The following is an 18,485-nucleotide window of genomic DNA, read 5'->3' as shown; positions in this document are numbered from 1 at the left end:
AGGGGATGAAACTCTACTTTGAAAGTTGGACTAAGAAATGTGAATTTGATTTCAGAAGGTGACCCACTGAAGTGTGGGAGCAGGAGGTGATGATGTGATGGATACATGTCCCAGGGGACATGGATTGGAGTTGAGGCAGAGAGCAGCTGGGGACCTCGTGGCCCCTACCTTATGTATAAGGGCCCCAGCTAGAGCATGAGCTGTAGAGATGGAGAAGGGATAAACACCTGGTTCACAAGCAGAAGCTACGCCTCATGCATTCCTTCCATTCTATCGACTTTATAATCTGGAACTAACTTGACCTGTCCCTGCAGCCTCCTCCTTCCTTGTCCATCTGTATTTTGCACACCTCATTGCTCCCACACAGTAGCCAGCATGGAGAGAAACTCAATTTGTCCAGTCTGTAATTTGTTGACTAATTCTGATTAATGAGGTGGTACCTAGCAAAAGTGGAGATTTGGGGCCAAAATGAAGTCTTATGTTATTCATGCATTCATTTTATTCATTCAAGTTACCAAAATCATTTATTTACCATCCATTTGTCCAAAATTTAAAAAAAATTCGATAAACACTGGATCAGTGGTATTTATCACTTATCTCTTCTCATGTGCCAGACCCTGGGGTCAGCATGAAGATAACAATGTGTAAGGGAACACAGTCTCTGCCTGTTAGAAGTTCCCAGTCTTGTGGAGGACTGGACCTGCCATCTGCTTCAGGGATTCCTTCCTCCCTCCCTCTTGCCCTCCCTCTCCTCCCTCCTGTCCTCCCTCTCCTGCCTCCTCCCCTCTGTCCATAGTACTGGGGATGAATCCATGCATCATGCATGCTGGGCAAGCCCTCTACCACTGAGCTACATCCCCACCCCTTCCTAAAAATCCTGTTCTGCGACAAGCCTTGCTAAGTTGCCCAGGCTGGCCCTGAACTTGTGATCTTCCTGCCTCAGCCTCCTGAGTGGCTGGGATTAGAGGTGTGCCCCACCATGCCCACTAAAAATTTGTTTGCATCTCACGTTTTTGAATTTCTTTTCCTCTCCTTTCTTGCCTTTGGGATTTTTTTTTTCTTCATTTTACTTTTTTTCCTCTCTTCTAGTAACTAAGGTCAGAATTCTCTTTCTCTGCTTTGAATACCTAAACAAGAAATGTTAGCATGCATTCTTGAGTCTACAGTCAATCGATATTTTTACCCTACTGCACTGGTACGAGGAATTGAGCGAGAGCTAGCTTTGATTCCTCACCTTGTCTGACTTCTGTGCATGCTGTCACGTGTTTTGGTTATTTCTTTTTGATTCCCCAAGACTGTGCTGCTGTTGTTTCACATAGGCTTTCTGAGTGGAGTCACTTTCCTTCTGCCTGAAGTGTGTCCTTTTAAATTTCTTTTCTGTGAGGGCCTCCTGATAGCAAACTCAGTTTTTTCGCTTGAGAATATCTTTACTTTGCTCCTGCTCTTGCTGGGCATACAATTCTAATTCACAGTGTTTATCCTGAGTATATTGGATGGATTTCTTCCCTGCCTCCCAGATTCCATTACAACTGTTGGGAGGTCAGGGGTCACCTAGTGATTATTGCTTTTATGGAATCTGTTTTTTTATCTGGCTACTCTTAAGATGTTATATCTGTTTTAGTGTTCTGCAGTTTCACTCTGATGTGAAGTTTTAAAAGCAGCTCTTACTGGTGTATAAGTTACACACAGTGAATTGTACATAGTGGAAGTGTACAGTTTGATAAGTTTTCACACATATATGTACCCATGAAAACACCACCACTTCAAGATCATGAACATATCCATCACCTCCAGAGTTTCCTTGGATCCTTCTGAATTTATAGCCTCAGGCAATCACTGATCTACTTGCTTTCTCTATAGATCAGTATGTATTTTCTACAAACAGAATCACATAGTATATGCTCATTTCTGAAAATCTGCCTTATTTCAATGAGCATGATTGTTTGAGATTCATCCATCTTGTAACATACATTAAAAGTTTGTTCCTTTTTTATTGTAAATTTCATTCCTTTGTATAGATAGGTCAGCCTGCTTATCCCTTTACTGTTTATGGACATTTGGGTTCTTTTGAGCTTGGAGCTATTACAGAGTTTCTGAGAACATTTGTGTACAGACCTTTGTCCAGACACGTGCTTTTATTTCTCCTGGGTAAACATCCGGCAATGGAGGGACTGGTCATGTTAGGTGTGTATTGAACTGTGGGGGGGACCATTGTCCATTCTCAGCAACAGCTTATGAGAGGATTTCAGTTTCTCCATATCCTCGTCAGTACTTAGTATGATCAATCTTTTCATCTTCAGCCATTCCTACAGGTTTGCATTTCATTGTGGCTTCAATTTGTATTTCTCTAATGACCAGTGATGTTGAACATCTCTTCATAAGCTCTTTCCTTCTGTTTATTTCCTTTATGATGTATCTAGTCACATCATTTGCCCATTTTAAAAACTGGGTTGTTAAGTTCTCATTTTTGAACTTTGAGAGTTCTTTTTGTTCTAGGTACAATTCCCTTATTAAATATATACTTTGCAGTATTTTTTTCCTAGCCCAGGCCTTGTCATTTTATTCTCTTGACAGTGTCTTTTGAAGGACAGGAGTTTTCAATTTTGTTGCAATTTGGGTTATCAATTTATTCTCATATGGATCATGCTTTTAGTTTTATATCTAAGAAATCTTTCCACTAACCCAGAGTCACAAAATTTTTAAGATTATGTTTCATTCTAGATAATTTAAAAAGTTTAGATTTTTACATGTAGATTTTTTGATCCATTTTGAGTTAATTTTTATATGTGCTATAAAGTCCTTTTTTCCCCATTTTCACATCTAGTTGTTCCACCAGTTGAGTGCACTATCATTTCTCCTCACTTTTGTCAAAAACAGTTGCTCCTTCATCTGTATCTGTACCCTCTATTCTGTTTCGTTGATCTGTTTGTTTTTCTTTGTACCAATCCCATGTTGTCTTGATGCTGACCACTTTATAGTAGGTCTTGGAATCCGGTACTAGGTATCTAGTTGGGTCTTTTCTGAAGTTGTTTTGGCTGTTCTGGGCCCTTGGCATTTCCATATGACTTTTAGAAATCAGTGTGTCCATTTTTTGAAAAGAATTTTCTGGGCTTTAAAAATATTAATTAATTTATTTTTATTGGGATTCCATCAAATCCATAAGTCAACATTCAGCCTTTTGATCCATATTATGTTGTATATCTTCACCAATTCAATTTTTTTTGTTAATTTGTCTTAGTGATCTTTTGTATCTTTAGGTCTTCACGTGTTTTTCAGCTTTAGTCATAGAATCTGATAATTTTTTATGCTTTTGTAAATGGTATTTTTAAATTGTTCATTGCTGAGACAATGAAATATACCTGAATGTTTTGTATATTGTTTGACTACTATGATCTTGCTAAGCTCACTGTTAAAGTTCTAGTGATTTTTGTATGGATTCTGTCAGATTTTCTACATAGGCTGTCATGTCATGTACCAGTGAAGAGAGTTTTACTTATTTCTTTCCAATCTGGATGCCTTTCATTTCTTTTTCATGCCTCATTTCATTGCTTAGAACCTCTAGTACAATTTTGAATGGAAGTGATGGGAGTGGATATCCTCGTCTTGTTTCTCATCGGTGAAAAAATATTCAGTCTTAAATGATGACATTAAGTATATTATTAACTATAGGGTTTTCATAGATGTTCTTTATCTGATTGAGGAAGTTCCTGGTAGTTTTAGTTTGATGTCATGTTTAATCGGGAATACATGTTGCAAAAATCCAACATCATATAACAAAAAGTCAAGTAAATGCTTTTTCTGCATTTATTGATAATTATTTGATATTTCTTTCCTAATTTGTTGATATAGTGGATAATTTGATTTGGAATGCTAACCCAACCTTGCATTCCTAAGAATTCCTAACTCCACCAATCTTTATTTGGTAACCTTTTTATATATTGTTAGATGTCATTGCTAAAGTTTCATTTAAAATTTTTACATCTATATTTAATTTTGAATCTATTTAATTTGATTTAGAGTTTTTATATCTATATTGAATTTTAAATCTATATTTAATCTTCTATGGAATATTTTGTTATTATAGTTCTAAAAGTTGTACTTGGATATTTTTAAAATCTGCTTAGTCTTTCTCATGGTCTCTTATTTTCTCTTCATATTGTCAATTCCTCTTAATTCTTATAAAACATTAAACATATTCTATGTCTGGTAATTTCACTGTCTAAAATTTTTTTGTGGATCTAATTTTGCTGGGTTTTTCCCTCACTGCTTTTCTAGTACCTAATTTCCTTACATATTTTAGGTATGGGGGTAGTTGCCTACATTCCTTTTTCCCTCCTTCTTTCCTCTCTTCCTCCCTCCCTTCCTTCCTTTCATTCTTTTTTCTCTACTGTGAACTCCTATTTCTTGGGCCCTTTTCTGTGAGAGTAGTCTGAGGACTAAGTGAAAGTGGTTCCTCCAAAAAAGATTGGCATTTGCTTCTGCCATGTACCTAGTAGGATCTCTTTACGTTTTCAGCCTAAAGATTTTCAGACCTCTCAGATACTCTGATTATGGACCAAAAACCAGCAGGAGAGCTGACTTATGTTAAAATATTCTCAGGAGGAACCAAAACAGGTATGAAGACCAATGGAATAGAATAGAAGACACAGAGACAAACCCACATAAATGCAGTTACCTCATACTAGACAAAGATGCCAAAAACATACATTGGAGAAAAGATAGCCCCTTTAACAAATCGTGCTAGGAAACTGGAAATCCATATGTAGCAGAATGAAAGTTAACCCCCATCTCTCACCCTGCATAAAACTCAACTCAAAGTGATATTAGACCAGAAACTGCATATACTAGGAGAAAACGGAGACTCAACACTCCAATGTGTCAGCTCAGGAACCAGCTTCTTAACAAGACTCCTACAGTGCAAGAAATAAGCTCAAAAATCAATAAATAGGATGGCATCAAACTAAAAAGTTTTTTCACAGCAAAGGAAATAATCAAGAGCATGAAGAGAGAGCCTACATAATGGGAGAAAATCTTTGCTACTCCGACTTCAGGTAGAGTGTTAATTTCCAAGTTATACAAAGAACTCAAAAAACTTAACACCAAAAAAAAAAAAAAAAAAAAAAAACCTAGATAACCCAGTCAATAAATGGGCAAAACAACTAAAAAGGCACTTCACAGAAGAAGAAATATGATTGGTCAACAAATATATGAAAAAAATGTTCAATGTCTCTAGCAACTAGAGAAATGCAAATCAAAGCTACACTGAGATTTCATCTCCCTCCAACCAGAATGGCAATCATCAGGAATTCAAGTAACAATAAATGTTGGTGAGGATGTGAGCAAAAAGGTACACTCATGCATTCTCTTGGGACTGCAAATAAGTGCAACCACTCTGGAAAGCAATATGGAGATTCCTCAAAAAAACTAGAAATAGATACACCATTTGATCCAACTATTCCACCCATGTTATATATCAAAAGGATTTAAAATCAGCATACTGCAGCGATACAGCCACATCAATATTTATAGCAGCAAAATTCACAATAGCTAAGCTATGGAGCCAAATTAGATGCCATTAGCAGATGGATGGATAAAGAAGTTATGGTATATACACACAATGGAATATTACTTAGCCATAGAGAATGACTTTATAACATTTGTTGGTAAATGGATGGATCTGGAGGCTATCATGCTAAGTGAAATAAGCCAATCCCCAAAAAACAAACGGGTGAATATTATTTTCTGTGACATATAGAAGTTAAGCCACAATAAGGGGAGAGAGAGAAATTCAGAGAATTAGACAAAAGGGGAATGTGGGGAAGGGAGGTAGGACGGGAAAAGCAAAGACAATAGAGGGAATCAAACATAACTTTCCTATGTACACAAATGAATACACCATTGTCTATACATCCATAAGACTGGGGCCTTAATTAGACTTAGATATAGTCCATGCATGTGTAATTTTATTAAAATGAACTCCACTGTCATGTATAAGTAAAAAGAACCAATAAAAAAGTGGAATCTTTGTCACCCCTTTACTCATTGTCAGAATCTGAGCCAGTTCTCTGATGAGATGGCCTTATTTCTGACTCATAACAAAGGGGTAGGGCTCCCGGTATCTGGATGGTGGTATAGAGTGGGCCTGTCATACTCCCACCTTATATGGACTCTGGGCTTTGTCCTCTTTCTTGGGTCCTAAAAGGATGTGCAAATCAATACATGTGTTGACCATGTTTAATAAATGCCCTCAAATCACATACCAGTTCCTGCTGAGCACATTGGTGCATGCCTGAAATCCGAGCAGCTCGGGAAGCTGAAGCAAGTTCAAAGCCAGCCTCAGCAACTTAGTGAGGCCTTAAAAAAGGGCTGGGGATGTAGCTCAGTGGTAAGTGCCTCCTAGGTTCAATCCCCAGTATCAAAAAAAGAAGGAAGGAAGAAAGGAAGGAGGGAGGGAGGGAGGGAGGGAGGAAGGAAGGAAGGAAGGAAGGAAGGAAGGGCTCCAATTAGCTGTAGATTTCTATTTTCATTTGGGTTTTGGTTTTCTATTATCTCTTACTTCCTTGCAACTTTGTTTGTACATTTAAAAATATGTGATTTCGCTTTTGCTGTTGTTCTTTAGTCTGCTTTTCAGTTATTTTCAACTAGTGGTTTGATCAGAGTATCCAGTCTACCAGGGACATGTAAATTGGGTCTCAGTCTTTTTATGTTCTCAGGGTTAGAAATTGTTTCTTTTCTGGCAACCTGGGATTAATTGTATTTTTGTTCACTTTGTTTCCTTTATTTTTTTGGTGAGCAGTAGAGAGCTAGGGAGGAAGGTGCTTAGTTTTCTTGTATTGATGATCTGTGCACCGAGGTACAGACTGCTTGTAGGAACAATGAATGAGCCCCTGGGCCTTGCTTCTTTCCCTTTTCCTAAATCATCTATGCCAACAGAGTTGAGTTTTTGTTGTTTTTTTTTTAAATCGGAGTGTGATTAAAATTCCTACACTGTATCACAGCTAGAGTCAGCCCTCTGTTATAAACTCTCCTCCTATTCTCTCTCCTTTAGATTATTTATTGCAGTTAAAACAATGTGATTATTTGTGTAACTGTTAGATTTAAAATTTGTCTCTCCTGCTAAGGATGTAAGTTCCATGTCATCAGGCACCAGACTGCTCTTACTGTCTCCCTGTAGCGTCTCTATTTTCTGACATAGTGCTTGGTTTGTAAAGAGCACTAGATGAACAGATGGATGAATGAGTGAATTAATGAATGACAGGATCTGTCAGAATACATGGAGGGAGTAGGAATTTGTGATAACTCAGTTTAGTCCATCAGCTCTTCTTGGAAGCCTTCTCTGAGTCAGTCTCCACGCCAGGCATATTTGGAAGATGCAAAGATGGGCAAAATCCATATCTCACCCTTAAGGAACCCCTGACCCAGTGGAGAAAACACAGTGTTTCCACTATTGGAATTTCCAAATTTGAATGATGAAATTTATCATCTTATGAGTAAATTCCTTGTCTTGTCTTGAGATGTAACTATCCAATCCTATAATCCTCTGTAAACAAAGCTTTAACATCCCAGAAATAGCCCCAGATGGGCACCTTGGGCTGCAATGCCCAAATCCTGTCTTAGCCCTCACTTTAGTTCAGTTAGCATTCATGTGCTTCCCTATGCCCAGGAGTACATCAGGTTATTTGAGAAACGTTAATTTTAAAATTAAACTGCCCTATCCCCAAGGAGTTTATTAATAGAGACTCTGAAGATCATGGAGAGCAACCACTGGACCTGCCCACAGAAGCCCTAAGTAGACACAGAAAGAAAATTCCTGGGTTTGCATCCTGAAGGAGCATTGATATTGATGCATGGTCAAAATTTCAAGGTCCCAAATCTGCACCTTCCACATCTGGCTTGCTGAATGCAGGTTTATGGTCTTAGGTGTTCCAGGTGTGATGAAGCTAGAGATGGTAAAAAGCCAAAAGCTCACAATATTCTGCTTCTCGGGCCTATGAAGGTCTTTTGCATGGGCTACCTAAGTCCTGGGGCTCTAGGTGTGCCTCTGTGGGTAGCTGTGTGTGCCCACTGTGCGTCCTGGCCTCCAGGGCACTTCCTCTGCACAGCTGATTCCTAGCTTCTGGGGTCAACCAAGGTTGTGACTGAACCTGATCCAAGTCCCTTTCTCACTTTCTGGAAAGTGGAAACCAGACCAGTCCTGCAATCTGGCCTCGCCCAGGAAGGAGAGATGCAGCATTTGGTAGATAAAAGGTCAAGCTCTTCTGACATCTCTTCACAGAAAGGCGAGGCACACACCAGGCAACTCGGGTCTCTGCAGATTCTCAGAGCCTCCTCCAATCAGCTGCCCAGCTTCCCTAGGCCTTCCTGTCCTTATATGTGGAGGAAGAGAGGAGGGGATGGGCTGCAGCTAGGATTCCCAGTCACACGTCACTGGCCCACAGACTCGTTCCTGTTAAAATTTTTACCAGGCCAAGGTAAAATGAAAGAGAAAATGAGGAAAAAGTCAGGAATCTTCAAAAAGCTCAGTGTGTTACTGATCTTGAGTGACATGAGTGCACTGTGATTTATCTTCTGGAACGGTGGTAAGATCCAACGTAGGCTGTCCATCTTCTTGGCTGGTTTGGAGGGACTTACTGAATGAATTGCAAAGCCAGTGACGCTGCCTCTTCCCAACCCTTTTTTTTGGAGGCATATCCATTGGATTTAGAAGTCAGAACCACCTAGTTAGAGGACTTTGAGCAGTCTCAACTCTTCTGATGGAGGATTATGGAGAGAGCAGGAAATCCTTTCCCTTTCTTCTCCTTGACTGTACAGTTTGGGTTTTGATTAATTTCTGTTTTTATTATGGGTGTATTAGAATGGAAGTGAACTCCACTCTCTTGGGGGGAGGGCGAAGCCATTGTGGGCAGCATCTTGGTCCGTAGTTTCAAGGTGGTGCCCATGTTCCTGGGCCTGGGTTTGGCAGGAGCGTTATTGCTGACATGTCTCTGCCTCTGTACGCCTTCCTGGCCCTGGATACAGATAAATCCCTTGATGCTTGTGTGTGTGCCTGCCTTTGCTGAGAATGCTAGAAACACAGGTTTTGTGCTCATCAGCTTTTCTGCACAGAATCCTGGGCACATCCTGGCGGCAGGTTAGCAACACCCCAGAAAGTCCTGTTAATTCACTTGTCTTGCTGTTTGTCAGCTCAAAGAAATGCTGCAGGCATGGGTGGCTCTCTGCCCTCTGGGGAATGAGAGCCAGGGGCTCAGTAAACAACACAGTGACCTGTGACAATCTTTGAGGCAGTAGGAAGAAAGGAAGGAAAAATGCTTGAAGCAGTATTTTTTTTTTTTAATTTTAAATTGAAAGTGAGTTAGAAAGCCAACAAATGGGTGAGTTCAGGGCCCACCTCTGTCTCTCAGTGCCATGTAACTTCAGACAAGCCACTTACCCTCTCCAGGCTTCTCGTTTTATTTTCACCTTAGTAAAAATAGAAAGCTATTAGCTGGCCTACTTTTCTTTAGTTATTGGAAGTTTACTTGGCTGTTGTACATGATTTGGTTATTATAAATGAGATGCTGTGGGCTAGGACAATGGCCAAATACAAATAAGTTATTTGCCTATTTGGTACACCCATTGCTTCTACCCGCTGTGTGCCAGGCCTGGTTCTGTGCAGTGGTAAGAAAAACTCACCCAGCCTTCAGGAAGCTTTCATCCCAGTGGAAGAAGCAAACAGTAGACAAGAAAACAAACATGTGTGACAGCAGTTCATGGGCACCATGAAGGGACAGTCTGGGACAGAGGGTCAGGAGGCCTCTCTGCAAATAGTGTAGGGGCGAAGGGCATTCTCTCTCCCTTGCTGAAGGATCTAGTCTGCTGAAATAAACTGGCAATGGCTTAACAGAAGAAAAAGGTAGACATGCCCCATGTTTCTGCACAGAGAGTCACAGGAAAGGAGCACCCGAAACCCAGCGAGGTCAGAAACTTATACCACTTCTGCACAGAGGAGAGGGAAATGGGGGTGTGGGCCACCTAGAGGGGTGGCTCATGACCTTTAAAGGAAATCCATGGGCCTGAAGAGCAGACAAAAGCATGGGACAAAATTCATCTGGGGAAGGGAGGTAGTGACAAATTATGGGAAGGTGAGGGGCGGAAGGAACTGCTCTAGGAACAAAGGTTGTCTTGTTTCACAGATGACATCTCTCAGGTAATCCCCAAAGCTGCCCTCAGAAGAATAGATGTCTGTGCATGGTGACAACTCCAGTCTCTTCTCCAGCAATTAATTTTACCTAGATAATGAGATTTGGGGGAGGGAGTCCAAGGCAATTAGATTACTTTTGGAAGAATTTCCTTCAGTCAGATGAGGGAGCTTCAGAGCGAGCCCCTTTGTGTTGGGGGCAGGGTGTAATGAGGAAAGGTCAGAGAGACCTCGATTCTCAGGCTCTCTAGCTTCCTGTCACTCAAGTGCTCTGCTGGTCCAAGTGCTGTACTTTGGGAGTATCATTCTCTGAGCCCCAGTGACATGATGGTCAGGTTGTGACCTAAAGCCTGGGAAGAAGCCAGGAGAAATGTATCCAGGAAGAAGCATCACCCAGTGCAGGGTCCCTGAGGCCGCAAAGGATGGCTTGAGACCAGGAGGGAGTGCAGTGCGGTGTAACAGGGTGTGGTTGCTTTTATGAGGTAATGAGTGGCTTCAACTTCTTTTCCTGCACTTCTGCCTTTTTTTTTTTTTTTGAGCTCATTTGTCTTGGGAACAAAGATAATGTACAGATCTCTCCTTCAGAATGCCGAGGAAGAAGATTGTAGTTCCAGATCATGGACTGTCGAATCAGTCCCCCCGGGCCCCCATCGGCTGTGCCACCTATGAGCACTCCAACCTTGGAGAAATTACTCAGCTTTCCTGAGCCTCAGTATCCTTGTCTGTAAAATGGGGATGGTGATCCCCAAGCTTTCTGTTTCAGAGGATTGTTATGAAAATAAATGGGAGAGTGGGTATTGGGGATTGAACCCAGGGCCATACACATGCTGCACAATTGCTCTACCATGTAGCTCCCTCCCCAGCCCCAAAGAAAATTTTTAAAGGAAGTGATGGATATGAAAATGCTCGAAGTGATAAAGGGCATTGCTAGCAGGAGAGAGAAGATCTTGACTCAGTCGCTCCTTGCCCCGTGGCCTGTCTGGCTGGCCGTAAAAGGCTGCTCTCGCACCAGCTCTCCGTGTCTGGGCTGCATCAGTGTTAACTTGCAGGTGGGCAGCCTGTGCTAGGGCTTGTCCTTAGAGTGCAGCAGAAATGACATTACAAGGAAATAAATGAATAATAAATGAAAGACTTGAAGTCAGGCTTCTCTGGCAAGATTTCTGTGTACAAGAAACTCTGCAAAAAAAAGAGCTGGTCTCCTTGTGCTGGCTCTGTGAGGGGAAGAGGGCGCCTGCCGCAGCATTGTGCAGAGGCTCTGGTTCCTGGGAGAGTGTGTGATGCTTGTCTTGGCTGCCCAGTACGCTGGCATGAGACTGGTTCTTCGGGGTGCCACCCCAGTGGTCTCTGTTCCCCTGCCCTCTGCTTTGGGTATTTTGTGAAACAGTCATTCGGCAGCACGTTCTTGATGAGTGCTTATCACATGTTGGCGACTGCGGGTTCTGGGGATACAGAATAGGCAGGGCCCTCCCCTGTGGCATGTACAGCTAGCTGGAAGACAGACTTTAGCAAGGACTGCAGGGCCAAGAAGGTGACATAGCACCTTGTGGGACAAGTAGAGGATGCAACGGGAGCACATAGTAGCACTAACCCCAGAGTTTTGTTTTGTTGGAGGAGGAAGGGCTGGGGAAGTTTCCTTGGGAGAGTGCTGTTTAAGCAAATATCTAAAGAATCAGCCAGGTTGGAGCATGGGATAAAGAGGGTTCTAGACAGAGCATCCTGTACAGGTGTGATTTGAAGGGCTGAGCAGTGAAAACTGTGACCAGAGAGGGCACAGGGCCTTGGAAGGAGGTCGGGGTCTGTGGTACGGAGTTTGGATTTTACCCTAAAATCCGGAGGAAGCCACGGGAGGGATTTAAGCAGGAGAGGGTGTGGTCAGGTATGCATTCTGCAGGGATGCTGCTTTACGGAGGCAGGCTGGAGGGGAGAGGGTGCCAGCTGGTTAGCCATCTGTGAGTCCATGAATCCATGTAGAAAATGATGGAGAGCAGCAGCACACTCAGGAGATGCTCCAGGGTGACCCAGGACTCTCTTCTTGGGTGGTTACTCTTGTTTTTGGGTCGGACATCATAAGCTGGAACAATAACTAGAGCCAGGTTTACCATGGAGCATGAGAGTCTCCCCTTCCAAGGCCCTGGGAAGGGCGCTAGCAGTACATTCCACAGTCACATGTCCTGTTCACACGTGCAGAGGAGATCATGTAACCACAGTCTGACCTCCGTCTCTCTCCACTCCATCTTCCCCTCTTCTTTGGTGTGAAGTGGCCACAGGCATTTTTAAGATCCTGTGGTGGGAAAGTTGGATCAGGACTACATCTGTCGGCATTTAAAAAATGCATCATGTGCCACCTTAATTCCATATTCTTCCTATGGATCTTCTCCCACACAACCCCAGGGCATAAACAGCAGGTCCCACGAGGCTGGCTTCAACCATGGTGGTGGTCTGAGTTTTCCTTCCTGGGGCCTGAGTCGCTGGCAGTGGTGACAGGAGCCAGCAGCTTTGCTACAGGAGAAAAGGCTCGTGAGGCTGTAAGAGCTGTCTGCACGTTATCACTGGGGCTGGCGTAGACATTACCAGGCTGCTTTTCTCTGTCCCTCATATGCAACTTGGACACAAAAATGATGGTGTTCACCCTGTGCCCTGATCTTCTAAGTATGTTACATAGTTAACTCCTTTAATCCTCAGAAACAAGATTGTGGACTAGCACGGCCTCCATTTATATACATGGGAAGGAAGGTCCAGTAACTTTCTAGAACTGATGAATAAGTGGGACTCAAACCCACTGCACCCAGTATCAGAATCAGGCTGTGTGACACACGACCAGTGCACGTGCACAGGGCCAGCTTTGGGAGGCTTGCACTTGTTTAACACACTCCTCTGGCCCCCTGGAAATTAATAATTTTTAAATAAGGAACTTGCCTTTTCATTTTGCAAAACAGATAGTCAGTCCCAATCAAGATCCACACTCTTAATCTCTCAGTAAATTATTCTAACAATAGGCAGAAAATGGTACAAGCTGCCTCAGGAAGTAGTAAGCCCCCCTCCACCCCCATAGCGATGTTCAAGGGGAGGCTGGCAGTGGTGGCAGGGCCAGGGTCTGAGGACCTTTTTAGAGAAGGTCTGAGGGCCAGGCAAGAAAGGTGGCATTAGACAGTCCTTAGCCTCTGAAAGCCTCTGAGCCCTGAAATTGGAGGATTCTGCAACTTTCCTTTCCACAATTTCACTGAAAATCAGAAAATAGAGGAAATGGTGTAGTACGTGGAATTTTATGAGAAAAGTGGGACAGTTCTCAAAGGAAGGAAATTCACGGAAGGACAAGGAACTTGGAGATACCTTCCTTAGCCTGCTGGCAATGGTGCTGGGCCATGCAGGGTCCCTGAGAAGTTCAGCAGAGACCTTCTCCCCCCACCCCATCAGAAGTGTGTCTGACCTGCAGCTGATCAACGAAACACACCTGGCAGGCGGGGCAGCTCCTGCCCTGAGAGCGACACTCCAACCCAGGGGTCACCAGCACCACAGTGGCCATAAACACTGCCTGTTCAGCACAGATGGTGACTTTCTCTACCACCTGGAGACAGAGACTGTCAGCTCCAGTTGTAGGAAAGGACCTAGGGGTTGATGGCCCCAGGAGAGAGAGGCGGGGGGAAGTGTGGGGAGATGGGGGGTAAGAATGGAACTGAGTTCGAAAAGAACAAATAACTCCAGCCCTTCTACCTTGGCTGAGCCATTGACTCAATATTGTGACCCCGGGCAAGCCATTGAATCTCTCGGCACCTCAATTTCTGCCTTTGTAAAGGAGACATGAGAGAATGAATGTTAGCACTGACTTGAGATTTTTTTCATCTAGGTATTTTTATTAATAACAATTTATACAGTGCATTGGGGTTTTCAAAGAGAGGCGGGTATGGGATCTCACCTAATTGCCCTGACAGTCAGAAATGGTACTGCCCTCATTTTGCTGATAAAGGAGCTGAGGCTGAAAAGACTCAGTAGGTAACAAAGCCAGGTACATGTTCACAATTTTATAATAATAGGGATCCTTTATGTTTCCTAAAAGTTGTCCTTTTGTTCATTGTGCTGATGACAGGGGCTCACATTTTTCATTGACACAGTCCCTGGTCCTCTCCTGGGCACAGCATCTTTTGCTGGGGCTTGGAGAGTTTGTCTTGGGTCTGCTTTGACTGGGAGGCGAGGCGGGTGAGCCAAATCCAAGCTCTTAATTTTCCTGGTGCTCACACCTCTAGTCTCTCCCCGGCTCTGTCATCTGGACAGATGACTTAACCTCTTGGAACCTGAATTTTTTCATGTCCAAAATAAGGATAATCATGGCATCTACTGCATAGAATTCTGTAAGAATTCAGAGATAATTCACATAAAATGCTTAGCCCAATGTCTGATTCGATACATCTTAGCTGTCATTGTTCCTGTTCTTGTAATTATTAGCACTTGCACTCTAAATGTATTCATCTCCAATCCGGCCACTTTCCATATTTTTTGCCATTACATATTAAACAAATTTTTAATAAAGTGTAGGCTCCTCTGGTTTTCTTCTTAGCATCTGTTAGAAGTATTTTTAAAAGCTCTGCCTGAATTCACGGGGAGACCCTGTAAATCCCCTTGAAAGCAGATCTCATCACTAAAAACCCACAAAACACCTCAGTGAGAATGGAGGAGTTGGGATGTAATTTATGGGGCCCACTTCTCGCTGCCATTTGGCATTTTGCAAACTGCCACTGCCATTAGCAGTCACTTTTGAGTATTTATGATCTTGCGGTTGGAGCACTTTGATTCTCATAACAGAAACAGGGTCACATTTAGAAAATGTACCCTACGCAGAGCTGGAAAATGAGATCCCCCGGGGAGGCTGATGGATGGGGCCAGGCAGGAGAAGCATGGCCAGCCCCCCCGCCAGGCCAGGTGTGCCCTCTCCACACACCGAGTTGTAAGTTTTGAGTGTTGGGCCACATCCTGCTAGGCCTCGGCTTTCTGCTTGGTGATGGTGTAGTGGGCAGGGCAAAACGGTATGTGGCTAAATACCAAACCATTTTCACACAGAGGCCCTTGACATTCTCGAGGTTGGTGAAGATAGACCTGGGCTTTGGCAGCAAGGTCTCTGTGGTCCCAATCTGGTTCTTTGTGACCCAGGTAGAAGAGAAAGTTTTGGATACTGCAAGCATGAGTTCAGTGTGGCACGAACTTCCTAAACTGGCGCTGGGCAAGACACTGCCTCCTGCTTTGGTCTTCAGTTTTTCCTCTGCTAAAGGGGAGGATTTGGTCTTGGTAAGCTCCGAGGACCATTCTTCCACCCGCTTTCCTTGTTTTGCATGACCTTGACAGTTCTGAGGAGACCTGGTCAGGCCTGTTTCAGAATCTGTTGGGATTTTTCTGATATTTTTCTGATACTTAAATGGGAGTTAAGGGTTTGGAGGGAAGACCACAGAAGTAACGGACCTGTTCATTACATCACACTGGATACATGTCCTTACTATTAATGAGCCTTTTCTCTACAGATTTGACCTTGATCACTGGGCTGAGAGGCCTTCACATTTCTCCACCGTGGATGTGGAGGTGCCAACACTTCCTCTTCACATTGTAGTCTTTGGAAGGGTCTCAGGACGGCTGTCCTCGGCCTCTGCTTCTGGCAAGGGTTGGTTTCACCAAGCACCATTGGCTGCTCTCTGCCTGCCCAGCACAGTGCTGGGTGCCAGAGCTCTGGGGATCCCTCTAGGCACTTGGGATCTGGAAGGCCACACAGGTGTGTGTGCCCGAAGTCACGGCCGCCTGGGGAGAGAGCAGTGAGAAGTGGTCACAGCCGGGCAAAGGAAGTCACCCCACACCAGGCTGCCACATGTTCTGAGCTTGTGCTTTAGGTGAACTCCCTAATGCCAGCCATTTCCTTCCTCCATAAAGTTTTAAATGTTAGAAGAAGAAAAAAAAAGAGGCTGGCATATTTCCTTCCCTGAAACTCCTGGTGGTTATTATTTTTTGAGCATTTGCATAGTCCTTCTCATGTTGAAAGCAGTTTTCAGTCATTAATTAGTAATCCACATTAATATGCAGATTGAATTAATCTATTCCAGGCAGAAGTTTGTCTTGAGGAAACAAAACAGCCGAAGTGTTCTCTGCCCACCTGCATCTCCTCTCTCCCCTGCTCTTCGCCCCGTCGTTATTAGGACTGTTGCCGAGATGATCAACGCTGATTGAGCCCCACAAGTGTCTGGGGGGCTCTGCTGCTTCGCAGGACTCCAGGGAGGGCCGGCCCGCTCTCTGGACCCGGAGCTGCGCAGAGGCTGCCGGAGGGATTCATTAGCACTCAGAAACTGAAATTGGCCTCATAAATAGTCATCCTAGGAATCGGTTTCCACTCTCCTGTTTTTATTTTAGTTGCACTAAGCCGAATTCCTCCTTGGCTCTGAGGAGGTTGGTTTTTACCTTCAGAAGAAAGCATATGCTCCCGACATGACCAGCATTTACTGCTCTCTTGCCGGGCACCCGCGCTCAGCACCTTGTGTTTGATTCACCCCATCTTGTGGGGAAGGCTCCCCGAGGGCAAATCTCTAGGCTGGTGGACGTCAGAGCTGGGGTTTGAACTCTTGACCACTCAGCTCCAAGGCCTCCCTCTCCAGGCCTCTATTTAGCCAACCATTCAAGCCTCGCTGCCTGCTCTCCCCTGGACCAGCTCGTGCCCTCTTCCGCTGATCCCACGTGGAGGAAGGCTTTCTGAGGAGATCTCAGTGCAGCAGCAGGGGAGGGGCTGTCTTCCTCCCAGTGGCACAGGAGCTGTCTGCCGTAGCCGAAGAAGCCTCATTCCCCTCTGTCCCCTCTGCCGGTCCTTCCATGCTTGGCCCAGAGTCACCACCCTGGACAATAATGTCTCTGCCATCATGTCCCATTTGTTGAGCACTGTTTATTGACGAGTCCTGAGTTTATAGATGTGAGTATCCCACTCCTGCCCTCAGTGAGCTCCCATTCTGTTGGCGGAAAGGAACACCTAACTTCCTTAGTTGGGCTCTTCTGTTTCTGGCCTTGCAGTACAGCTGCCTGTGTTTTAATAAGCACTTACTACATGCCAGGCTTTGTGCTCAGAGGTCAATATCTGTGACACTTTTCTTCCTCACACCCTTCCTATTCAGTGAAATTGAGTAACAGCTAAGGAAACTGAAGCTTTAGAAGACTGAATTGCTTAAGAAGAGACACTCAGAACATGGCAGAGAGACTATTCAAAGCCAGACCTATCTGAATTCAGAGGCTTCCTGACTTCCTTTTGAGTTGCCATGATTGCTTCCCTGGCCCGTGTGTGTGTGTGTGTGTGTGTGTGTGTGTGTGTGTGTGTATACAAGCTGTATATACTTACCACACATCACTGACAGGACTAGGTCAGTGAGGGACACATCCTTAGCTTTACAGACATGTAATCCGATAGAGTGACAGACCCCAAAATAACCTTCCCTTGTGACTAACTGTCATAAATGCTACAAGAGCAATCCCTGGTTCTCAGTGACCTTGGGCAGGTCTCTGACCCTCTCTTAGCCCCAAAGTCTTCACATATAAAATGTAGTCATCAGACCTATCTCCTAGGATTCTGATGAGGGTCAGAAGACAGGAAGTACATAAAGCACTTTGTTTGTGGTAGATCCAGGAAATGGGAGCATTTGCCTCTTAAGTTAGTGATGTTCCAGTCCCAGCTGAGAGCACTCAGTGAGGGGTCAGCCTGACACAATTTTATGAACTTCTCAGTCTGTTGGTCTTAGACCTACAATGAGATGCTCAAGGACATGGGTCCTTCCTGATAGTCTCTAGGTCCCAGGTTAAAGGCATGAGCCTCCTTAGACACAAAAACCTGTGCACCACTGTGAATTCCCACTAAATGGTTGGGGAATGGAGGCTGGGAAGCAGGGGAAGTCACCCAGGGGTAGCCATACGGACTTTACTCAGGATCCTGAGTGTCCACAAGGCCAGTTCCTTGGATGAGAAGGAGGCCCAGCCTGAGTGCACCGAGGTGTGGGGGCCCATAGAGAAGTGCTGAGCACTGTGCTGTTCTCAGAGGAACCCAGGGTCGAGGCATCTGGCTGGGCATTTTCTGACCATGCAGCCAGGGCATGGGAGAGCAGAGCCTCAAGTGTGCTGTCTGCCGCAGAGTTCCAGAAGCCAGGTCAGGGAGTGCTGGGAAGACACTGGGCCTAGCTCCCAGCCTGGGGTCCCAGTGCTCAGTCAGTGGCTGGGGTGTTATTTCGAGGACACCCTTGCTGAGATTCTGAGCCCCAGAGCCCTGGTGGATGGCTGGTCTACTTCAGACTGCCCTCCTTGCCTC

General features: G+C 44.3%; 1 protein-coding gene and 1 long non-coding RNA gene across 6 annotated transcripts in view; both read left to right on the top strand.

Annotated features, from left to right (window-relative positions):
- Galnt10 (polypeptide N-acetylgalactosaminyltransferase 10) overlaps nt 1–18,485 on the top strand; it is a 234,995-nt gene that overhangs the window by 30,069 nt on the left and 186,441 nt on the right. The gene's annotated exons all lie outside the window — the stretch shown is intronic.
- Nucleotides 1–18,485, top strand: part of LOC114095417 (uncharacterized) — a 44,371-nt gene that overhangs the window by 23,882 nt on the left and 2,004 nt on the right. The window contains exons 1-2 of one of the 2 annotated variants that reach the window (XR_003583247.3): nt 15,348–15,454; nt 16,255–17,108. This is a non-coding gene — a long non-coding RNA (uncharacterized lncRNA). Of the gene's footprint in view, nt 1–15,347; nt 15,455–16,254; nt 17,109–18,485 lie in introns of those variants that run through there. The other variant, XR_003583248.3, reaches the window with a different exon arrangement.

The sequence above is a fragment of the Marmota flaviventris genome, chromosome 5 (genome assembly GCF_047511675.1).
Source record: "Marmota flaviventris isolate mMarFla1 chromosome 5, mMarFla1.hap1, whole genome shotgun sequence".
NCBI lineage: Eukaryota > Metazoa > Chordata > Mammalia > Rodentia > Sciuridae > Marmota > Marmota flaviventris.
This window is presented reverse-complemented; position numbering and strand designations above follow the sequence as displayed.